We start from the raw sequence: 8,101 nt of genomic DNA, 5'->3' as shown, positions 1-8,101 counted from the left end.
CCAATCACAGTAGTCAGGGCAGGAGGTAATAAAGGCGTGTATAATTTTGGTTGGCAGATGGGGCGGGTTGGAATGTTGCATACTGGGATCTGACATGCGGAAAGCAAGAGAGGCCTACCGTGAAGGTGGTGACTGTGACCGAAGGCTCCTCTGCTGCTCTCAACAGAGGCCATGCTGACTCTGGTTTCTCTTCATAACTCACAAGTCTTTCGCCTTTTACTAAAGACTTCCGTGGAGAGGAACAAACATGAGTTGAATATATTTTTGAGGCTTTGCTGTATGGCTGAGCCTTATGAGTGTGAAAGTCAAAGAGCTGTCTAGGTCAGAAATCAAGCGCCACAAAGGAGGCTTGGGCGGAGGTGATAAGCAGCAGCCATTGTTATGCACACCTAGACGGGGTACCACAACAAGTGAGATTTGTGCCAAGAGCTTGCGTGGACATCCAACACTTGGGGCTTATCGCTTCTCGGCCTTTTGGCTAAGATCAAGTGTAGTATCTGTTCTTATCAGTTTAATATCTGATATGTCCTCTATATGAGGACTACATATTAAGCAGATTTTGGCATGAGGGCAGAAATTTGGAGCTTGCTCCTTTCTCTCCACGCATCGACCTAGCATTGCAGTGCCGCTGGGAGCGGTGCACTCTGTTCTTACCTTGTAGAAAACCAAACACTCAAACAATTGTCGCGTATCAAAAGTGAATTCTACACTGGCTCAATGAAACTGAGGTAACGGCCTGGCACACACAAGTGTGTGAAACCGCTCTGATGGCTCACTGTTTAGTGGCGTGACCATGCAGGGTCACAATGAGCTTGAACTGGATTCCAAATTGAGTTAGAAGCGTTTGTCAAGAATGGAAACTTGCTTTCCTCAAGACCTTCTGGGAGACTTGGTGAGAAACCAGAGTCAGCATTTTGGAGCAGATGTAAGTGGTTCAGGGATGTATTGCTTAGGCAGGCTTAAAGCCAATCACAGTAGTCAGGGCAGGAGGTAATAAAGACGTGTATAATTTTGGTTGGCAGATGGGGCGGGTTAGAATGTTGCATACTGGGATCTGACATGCGGAAAGCAAAGAGAGGCCTACCGTGAAGGTGGTGACTGTGACCGAGGCTCCTCTGCTGCTCTCCAACAGAGGGCCATGCTGACTCTGGTTTCTCTTCATAACGCAAAAGTCTTTCGCCTTTTACTAAAGACTTCCGTGGAGAGGAACAAACATGAGTTGAATATATTTTGGCAGGCTTTGCTGTATGGCTGAGCCTTATGAGGTTGTGAAAGTCAAAGAGCTGTCTAGGTCAGAAATCAAACGCCACAAAGGAGAGCTTGGGCGGAGGTGATAAGCAGCAGCCATTGTTATGCACACCTACGAGCGGGGTACCACAACAAGTGAGATTTGTGCCAAGAGCTTGGCGTGGACATCCAACACTTGGGGCTTATCGCTTCTCGGCCTTTTGGCTAAGATCAAGTGTAGTATCTGTTCTTATCAGTTTAATATCTGATATGTCCTCTATATGAGGACTACATATTAAGCAGATTTTTGGCATGAGGGCAGAAATTTGGAGCTTGCTCCTTTCTCTCCACGCATCGACCTAGCATTGCAGTGCCGCTGGGCACGGTGCACTCTGTTCTTACCTTGTAGAAAACCAAACACTCAAACAATTGTCGCGTATCAAAGTGAATTCTACACTGGCTCAATGAAACTGAGGTACGACCTGGCACACACAAGTGTGTGAAACCGCTCTGATGGCTCACTGCTTAGTGGCGTGACCATGCAGAGTCACAATGAGCTTGAACTGGATTCCAAATTGAGTTAGAAGCGTTTGTCAAGAATGGAAACTTGCTTTCACTCAAGACCTTCTGGGAGACTTGGTGAGAAACCAGAGTCAGCATTTTGGAGCGAATGTAAGTGGTTCAGGGATGTATTGCTTAGGCAGGCTTAAAAGCCAATCACAGTAGTCAGGGCAGGAGGTAATAAAGACGTGTATAATTTTGGTTGGCAGATGGGGCGGGTTGGGAATGTTGCATACTGGGATCTGACATGCAGGAAAGCAAAGAGAGGCCTACCGTGAAGGTGGTGACTGTGACCGAGAGGCTCCTCTGCTGCTCTCAACAGAGGCCATGCTGACTCTGGTTTCTCTTCATAGCCTACAAGTCTTTCGCCTTTTACTAAAGACTTCCGTGGAAAGGAACAAACATGAGTTGAATATATTTTGGCAGGCTTTGCTGTATGGCTGAGCCTTATGAAGTGTGAAAAGTCAAAGAGCTGTCTAGGTCAGAAATCAAGCGCCACAAAGGAGAGCTTGGGCGGAGGTGATAAGCAGCAGCCATTGTTATGCACACCTACGAGGGGTACCACAACAAGTGAGATTTGTGCCAAGAGCTTGGCGTGGACATCCAACACTTGGGGCTTATCGCTTCTCGGCCTTTTGGCTAAGATCAAGTGTAGTATCTGTTCTTATCAGTTTAATATCTGATATGTCCTCTATATGAGGACTACATATTAAGCAGATTTTTGGCATGAGGGCAGTAATTTGGAGCTTGCTCCTTTCTCTCACGCATCGACCTAGCATTGCAGTGCCGCTGGGAGCGGTGCACTCTGTTCTTACCTTGTAGAAAACCAAACACTCAAACAATTGTCGCGTATCAAAGTGAATTCTACACTGGCTCAATGAAACTGAGGTAATGTGACCTGGCACACACAAGTGTGTGAAACCGCTCTGATGGCTCACTGCTTAGTGACGTGACCATGCAGGGTCACAATGAGCTTGAACTGGATTCCAAATTGAGTTAGAAGCGTTTGTCAGAATGGAAACTTGCTTTCACTCAAGACCTTCTGGGAGACTTGGTGAGAAACCAGAGTCAGCATTTTGGAGCGAATGTAAGTGGTTCAGGGATGTATTGCTTAGGCAGGCTTAAAGCCAATCACAGTAGTCAGGGCAGGAGGTAATAAGACGTGTATAATTTTGGTTGGCAGATGGGGGCGGGTTGGGAATGTTGCATACTGGGATCTGACATGCGGAAAGCAAGAGGCCTACCGTGAAGGTGGTGACTGTGACCGAGGAGGCTCTGCTGCTCTCCAACAGAGGGCCATGCTGACTCTGGTTTCTCTTCATAACGCACAAGTCTTTCGCCTTTTACTAAAGACTTCCGTGGAGAGGAACAAACATGAGTTGAATATATTTTTGGCAGGCTTTGCTGTATGGCTGAGCCTTATGAAAGTGTGAAAAGTCAAAGAGCTGTCTAGGTCAGAAATCAAGCGCCAAAAGGAGAGCTTGGGCGGAGGTGATAAGCAGCAGCCATTGTTATGCACACCTACGCACGGGGTACCACAACAAGTGAGATTTGTGCCAAGAGCTTGGCGTGGACATCCAACACTTGGGGCTTATCGCTTCTCGGCCTTTTGGCTAAGATCAAGTGTAGTATCTGTTCTTATCAGTTTAATATCTGATATGTCCTCTATATGAGGACTACATATTAAGCAGATTTTTGGCATGAGGGCAGAAATTTGGAGCTTGCTCCTTTCTCTCACGCATCGACCTAGCATTGCAGTGCCGCTGGGCACGTTGCACTCTGTTCTTACCTTGTGAGAAAACCAAACACTCAAACAATTGTCGCGTATCAAAGTGAATTCTACACTGGCTCAATGAAACTGAGGTAACGGCCTGGCACACACAAGTGTGTGAAACCCCCTCTGATGGCTCACTGCTTAGTGGCGTGACCATGCAGGGTCACAATGAGCTTGAACTGGATTCCAAATTGAGTTAGAAGCGTTTGTCAAGAATGGAAACTTGCTTTCCTCAAGACCTTCTGGGAGACTTGGTGAGAAACCAGAGTCAGCATTTTGGAGCGAATGTAAGTGGTTCAGGGATGTATTGCTTAGGCAGGCTTAAAGCCAATCACAGTAGTCAGGGCAGGAGGTAATAAAGACGTGTATAATTTTGGTTGGCAGATGGGGGCGGGTTGGGAATGTTGCATACTGGGGATCTGACATGCGGAAAGCAAAGAAGCCTACCGTGAAGGTGGTGACTGTGACGAGAGGCTCCTCTGCTGCTCTCCAACAGAGGGCCATGCTGACTCTGGTTTCTCTTCATAACGCACAAGTCTTTCGCTTTTACTAAAGACTTCCGTGGAGAGGAACAAACATGAGTTGAATATATTTTTGAGGCTTTGCTGTATGGCTGAGCCTTATGAAATTGTGAAAAGTCAAAAGGCTGTCTAGGTCAGAAATCAAGCGCCACAAAGGAAGGCTTGGGCGGAGGTGATAAGCAGCAGCCATTGTTATGCACACCTACGAGCGGGGTACCACAACAAGTGAGATTTGTGCCAAGAGCTTGGCGTGGACATCCAACACTTGGGGCTTATCGCTTCTGGCCTTTTGGCTAAGATCAAGTGTAGTATCTGTTCTTATCAGTTTAATATCTGATATGTCCTCTATATGAGGACTACATATTAAGCAGATTTTTGGCATGAGGGCAGAAATTTGGAGCTTGCTCCTTTCTCTCCACGCATCGACCTAGCATTGCAGTGCCGCTGGGAGCGGTGCACTCTGTTCTTACCTTGTAGAAAACCAAACACTCAAACAATTGTCGCGTATCAAAGTGAATTCTACACTGGCTCAATGAAACTGAGGTACGGCCTGGCACACACAAGTTGTGAAACCGCTCTGATGGCTCACTGCTTAGTAGCGTGACCATGCAGGGTCACAATGAGCTTGAACTGGATTCCAAATTGAGTTAGAAGCGTTTGTCAGAATGAAACTTGCTTTCACTCAAGACCTTCTGGGAGACTTGGTGAGAAACCAGAGTCAGCATTTTGGAGCGAATGTAAGTGGTTCAGGGATGTATTGCTTAGGCAGGCTTAAAGCCAATCACAGTAGTCAGGGCAGGAGGTAATAAAAGCGTGTATAATTTTGGTTGGCAGATGGGGCGGGTTGGGAATGTTGCATACTGGGATCTGACATGGGAAAGCAAAGAGAGGCCTACCGTGAAGGTGGTGACTGTGACCGAGAGGCTCCTCTGCTGCTCTCAACAGAGGGCCATGCTGACTCTGGTTTCTCTTCATAACGCTACAAGTCTTTCGCCTTTTACTAAAGACTTCCGTGGAGAGGAACAAACATGAGTTGAATATATTTTTGGCAGGCTTTGCTGTATGGCTGAGCCTTATGAAATTGTGAAAAGTCAAAGAGCTGTCTAGGTCAGAAATCAAGCGCCACAAAGGAGAGCTTGGGCGGAGGTGATAAGCAGCAGCCATTGTTATGCACACCTACGAACGGGGTACCACAACAAGTGAGATTTGTGCCAAGAGCAGGCGTGGACATCCAACACTTGGGGCTTATCGCTTCTCGGCCTTTTGGCTAAGATCAAGTGTAGTATCTGTTCTTATCAGTTTAATATCTGATATGTCCTCTATATGAGGACTACATATTAAGCAGATTTTGGCATGAGGGGCAGAAATTTGGAGCTTGCTCCTTTCTCACGCATCGACCTAGCATTGCAGTGCCGCTGGGAGCGGTGCACTCTGTTCTTACCTTGTAGAAAACCAAACACTCAAACAATTGTCGGTATCAAAAGTGAATTCTACACTGGCTCAATGAAACTGAGGTAAGGCCTGGCACACACAAGTGTGCCTTGAAACCGCTCTGATGGCTCACTGCTTAGTGTCGTGACCATGCACGGGGTCACAATGAGCTTGAACTGGATTCCAAATTGAGTTAGAGCGTTTGTCAAGAATGAAACTTCTTTCACTCAAGACCTTCTGGGAGACTTGGTGAGAAACCAGAGTCAGCATTTGGAGCGAATGTAAGTGGTTCAGGGATGTATTGCTTATGAGCAAAAAGCCAATCACAGTAGTCAGGGCAGGAGGTAATAAAGACGTGTATAATTTTGGTTGGCAGATGGGGCGGGTTGGAATGTTGCATACTGGGATCTGACATGCGGAAAGCAAAGAGGCCTACCGTGAAGGTGGTGACTGTGACCGAGAGGCTCCTCTGCTGCTCTCCAACAGAGGGCCATGCTGACTCTGGTTTCTCTTCATAACGCACAAGTCTTTCGCCTTTTACTAAAGACTTCCGTGGAAAGAACAAACATGAGTTGAATATATTTTGGCAGGCTTTGCTGTATGGCTGAGCCTTATGAAATTGTGAAAGTCAAAGAGCTGTCTAGGTCAGAAATCAAGCGCCACAAAGGAGAGCTTAGGCGGAGGTGATAAGCAGCAGCCATTGTTATGCACACCTACGAGCAGGGTACCACAACAAGTGAGATTTGTGCCAAGAGCTTGGCGTGGACATCCAACACTTGAGGCTTATCGCTTCTCGGCCTTTTGGCTAAGATCAAGTGTAGTATCTGTTCTTATCAGTTTAATATCTGATATGTCCTCTATATGAGGACTACATATTAAGCAGATTTTTGGCATGAGGGCAGAATTTGGAGCTTGCTCCTTTCTCTCCACGCATCGACCTAGCATTGCAGTGCCGCTGGGAGCGGTGCACTCTGTTCTTACCTTGTGAAAACCAAACACTCAAACAATTGTCGCGTATCAAAGTGAATTCTACACTGGCTCAATGAAACTGAGGTAACGGCCTGCACACACAAGTGTGAAACCGCTCTGATGGCTCACTGCTTAGTGACGTGACCATGCAGAGGTCACAATGAGCTTGAACTGGATTCAAATTGAGTTAGAAGCGTTTGTCAGAATGGAAACTTGCTTTCCTCAAGACCTTCTGGGAGACTTGGTGAGAAACCAGAGTCAGCATTTTGGAGCGAATGTAAGTGGTTCAGGATGTATTGCTTAGGCAGGCTTAAAGCCAATCACAGTAGTCAGGGCAGGAGGTAATAAAGGCGTGTATAATTTTGGTTGGCAGATGGGGCGGGTTGGGAATGTTGCATACTGGGATCTGACATGCGGAAAGCAAAGAGAGGCCTACCGTGAAGGTGGTGACTGTGACCGAGAGGCTCCTCTGCTGCTCTCAACAGAGGGCCATGCTGACTCTGGTTTCTCTTCATAACGCACAAGTCTTTCGCCTTTTACTAAAGACTTCCGTGGAGAGGAACAAACATGAGTTGAATATATTTTTGGCAGGCTTTGCTGTATGGCTGAGCCTTATGAAATTGTGAAAAGTCAAAGAGCTGTCTAGGTCAGAAATCAAGCGCCACAAAGGAGAGCTTGGGCGGAGGTGATAAGCAGCAGCCATTGTTATGCACACCTACGAACAGGGTACCACAACAAGTGAGATTTGTGCCAAGAGCTTGGCGTGGACATCAACACTTGGGGCTTATAGCTTCTCGGCCTTTTGGCTAAGATCAAGTGTAGTATCTGTTCTTATCAGTTTAATATCTGATATGTCCTCTATATGAGGACTACATATTAAGCAGATTTTGGCATGAGGGCAGAAATTTGGGCTTGCTCCTTTCTCTCACGCATCGACCTAGCATTGCAGTGCCGCTGGGAGCGTGCACTCTGTTCTTACCTTGTAGAAAACCAAACACTCAAACAATTGTCGCGTATCAAAGTGAATTCTACACTGGCTCAATGAAACTGAGGTAACGGCCTGGCACACACAAGTGTGTGAAACCGCTCTGATGGCTCACTGCTTAGTGGCGTGACCATGCAGGGTCACAATGAGCTTGAACTGGATTCCAAATTGAGTTAGAAGCGTTTGTCAAGAATGGAAACTTGCTTTCACTCAAGACCTTCTGGGAGACTTGGTGAGAAACCAGAGTCAGCATTTTGGAGCGAATGTAAGTGGTTCAGGGATGTATTGCTTAGGCAGGCTTAAAAGCCAATCACAGTAGTCAGGGCAGGAGGTAATAAAGACGTGTATAATTTTGGTTGGCAGATGGGGCGGGTTGGGAATGTTGCATACTGGGATCTGACATGCGGAAAGCAAAGAGGCCTACCGTGAAGGTGGTGACTGTGACCGAGAGGGCTCCTCTGCTGCTCTCAACAGAGGGCCATGCTGACTCTGGTTTCTCTTCATAACGCACAAGTCTTTCGCCTTTTACTAAAGACTTCCGTGGAAAGGAACAAACATGAGTTGAATATATTTTGGCAGGCTTTGCTGTATGGCTGAGCCTTATGAAATTGTGAAAAGTCAAAGAGCTGTCTA

General features: G+C 46.7%; 17 non-coding genes across 17 annotated transcripts; all 17 read left to right on the top strand.

The window, feature by feature from the left end:
- The first annotated feature begins 175 nt into the window (after positions 1-175).
- Positions 176-289, top strand: LOC124853250. Its single transcript, XR_007033593.1, has one exon. It is a non-coding gene; the product is annotated as a U5 spliceosomal RNA (small nuclear RNA).
- A 169-nt stretch (positions 290-458) lies between these two features.
- LOC124854095 lies at positions 459-648 on the top strand. The gene has a single exon (XR_007034344.1). It is a non-coding gene; the product is annotated as a U2 spliceosomal RNA (small nuclear RNA).
- A 494-nt stretch (positions 649-1,142) lies between these two features.
- LOC124853336 lies at positions 1,143-1,254 on the top strand. The gene has a single exon (XR_007033679.1). It is a non-coding gene; the product is annotated as a U5 spliceosomal RNA (small nuclear RNA).
- Positions 1,255-1,432: 178 nt separating this feature from the next.
- On the top strand, positions 1,433-1,623 carry LOC124852779. The gene has a single exon (XR_007033202.1). It is a non-coding gene; the product is annotated as a U2 spliceosomal RNA (small nuclear RNA).
- A 496-nt stretch (positions 1,624-2,119) lies between these two features.
- Positions 2,120-2,231, top strand: LOC124853502. Its single transcript, XR_007033844.1, has one exon. It is a non-coding gene; the product is annotated as a U5 spliceosomal RNA (small nuclear RNA).
- A 176-nt stretch (positions 2,232-2,407) lies between these two features.
- LOC124853973 lies at positions 2,408-2,597 on the top strand. The gene has a single exon (XR_007034278.1). It is a non-coding gene; the product is annotated as a U2 spliceosomal RNA (small nuclear RNA).
- A 493-nt stretch (positions 2,598-3,090) lies between these two features.
- Positions 3,091-3,203, top strand: LOC124853227. The gene has a single exon (XR_007033570.1). It is a non-coding gene; the product is annotated as a U5 spliceosomal RNA (small nuclear RNA).
- A 178-nt stretch (positions 3,204-3,381) lies between these two features.
- On the top strand, positions 3,382-3,571 carry LOC124854132. The gene has a single exon (XR_007034381.1). It is a non-coding gene; the product is annotated as a U2 spliceosomal RNA (small nuclear RNA).
- A 497-nt stretch (positions 3,572-4,068) lies between these two features.
- On the top strand, positions 4,069-4,181 carry LOC124853357. Its single transcript, XR_007033700.1, has one exon. It is a non-coding gene; the product is annotated as a U5 spliceosomal RNA (small nuclear RNA).
- A 176-nt stretch (positions 4,182-4,357) lies between these two features.
- Positions 4,358-4,547, top strand: LOC124853574. The gene has a single exon (XR_007033915.1). It is a non-coding gene; the product is annotated as a U2 spliceosomal RNA (small nuclear RNA).
- Positions 4,548-5,038: 491 nt separating this feature from the next.
- LOC124853365 lies at positions 5,039-5,152 on the top strand. The gene has a single exon (XR_007033708.1). It is a non-coding gene; the product is annotated as a U5 spliceosomal RNA (small nuclear RNA).
- Positions 5,153-5,330: 178 nt separating this feature from the next.
- LOC124854200 lies at positions 5,331-5,518 on the top strand. The gene has a single exon (XR_007034446.1). It is a non-coding gene; the product is annotated as a U2 spliceosomal RNA (small nuclear RNA).
- Positions 5,519-6,010: 492 nt separating this feature from the next.
- On the top strand, positions 6,011-6,121 carry LOC124853585. The gene has a single exon (XR_007033925.1). It is a non-coding gene; the product is annotated as a U5 spliceosomal RNA (small nuclear RNA).
- Positions 6,122-6,299: 178 nt separating this feature from the next.
- On the top strand, positions 6,300-6,489 carry LOC124853553. Its single transcript, XR_007033895.1, has one exon. It is a non-coding gene; the product is annotated as a U2 spliceosomal RNA (small nuclear RNA).
- A 489-nt stretch (positions 6,490-6,978) lies between these two features.
- LOC124853226 lies at positions 6,979-7,091 on the top strand. Its single transcript, XR_007033569.1, has one exon. It is a non-coding gene; the product is annotated as a U5 spliceosomal RNA (small nuclear RNA).
- Positions 7,092-7,269: 178 nt separating this feature from the next.
- Positions 7,270-7,456, top strand: LOC124852674. The gene has a single exon (XR_007033097.1). It is a non-coding gene; the product is annotated as a U2 spliceosomal RNA (small nuclear RNA).
- Positions 7,457-7,952: 496 nt separating this feature from the next.
- On the top strand, positions 7,953-8,064 carry LOC124853354. Its single transcript, XR_007033697.1, has one exon. It is a non-coding gene; the product is annotated as a U5 spliceosomal RNA (small nuclear RNA).
- Positions 8,065-8,101: the final 37 nt, after the last annotated feature.

Source organism: Hippoglossus stenolepis, chromosome 10, assembly GCF_022539355.2.
Source record: "Hippoglossus stenolepis isolate QCI-W04-F060 chromosome 10, HSTE1.2, whole genome shotgun sequence".
In the NCBI taxonomy this organism is placed as follows: Eukaryota; Metazoa; Chordata; class Actinopteri; order Pleuronectiformes; family Pleuronectidae; genus Hippoglossus; species Hippoglossus stenolepis.
The sequence above is the reverse complement of the archived record's forward strand: the minus strand, read 5'-3'. Positions and strand labels throughout refer to the sequence as shown.